The following is an 838-nucleotide window of genomic DNA, read 5'->3' on the forward strand; positions in this document are numbered from 1 at the left end:
TTGGAATATCGAACTCACCGGCAGTCTTTTAGGCATTGATCAATAACTCTCTTAGGGATATGTTGAACCGGTTCATCTTTGTTCACCTCGAAAACATCCTGATCTTCTCCAAAAACTGCTACGGAACACTTACGGCCCTGTCCCACCTCACTCAAAGCAGGTTTTTTTTTTTACCTTAATTTTACTAGGCAAGTCAGGTTAAGAACAAATTCTTATTTTCAATGACAGCCTAGGAACAGCTGGTTAACTTCCTGTTCAGGGGCAGAAAGACAGATTTGTACCTTGTCAGCTCAGGGATTTGAACTTGCAACCTTTCAGTTACTAGTCCAACGCTCTAACCACTAGGCTACCCTGCTGCCATAGGCTGACAGGGCATTCATAGAGATCAAGGGACGTTTAACCTCCGGACCCATCCTCGTTTATCCTGCCCCTTTGTGGTAGAGGTGGACGCCTTGGACACCTGAGCTGGTGCGGTACTTTCACAGCGGAACGAGGAGGACAAGAAACTGCACCCATGCACCTTTCTCTCCAAGCGGGTTTCACCAGCGGAAGGCAACTATGATATAGGCAACTGGGAGATTTTGGCAGTTAAGTGGGCCCTTGAGGGATGGAGACACTGGTTGGAACCACTGCTTCATCTTCTGTTCTCGTCTCTGCACCTGGGTCCAACCTTACCACGTCACAGTTATAGCATCTCTTAATCCCTTCTCTTAACATTTATGGCCCCAAAACATAACCAAGCAGCTGACCAATTACGCAAGAATTTAGTTATTAGTTAGCTGAGATTAATCGACAACTGGATACATTTCTTTATTTCTAAAGTGAAACATCTCTACAA

The sequence above is a fragment of the Oncorhynchus masou genome, unplaced genomic scaffold (assembly GCF_036934945.1).
Source record: "Oncorhynchus masou masou isolate Uvic2021 unplaced genomic scaffold, UVic_Omas_1.1 unplaced_scaffold_30___fragment_2___debris, whole genome shotgun sequence".
NCBI classification, from domain to species: domain Eukaryota; kingdom Metazoa; phylum Chordata; class Actinopteri; order Salmoniformes; family Salmonidae; genus Oncorhynchus; species Oncorhynchus masou.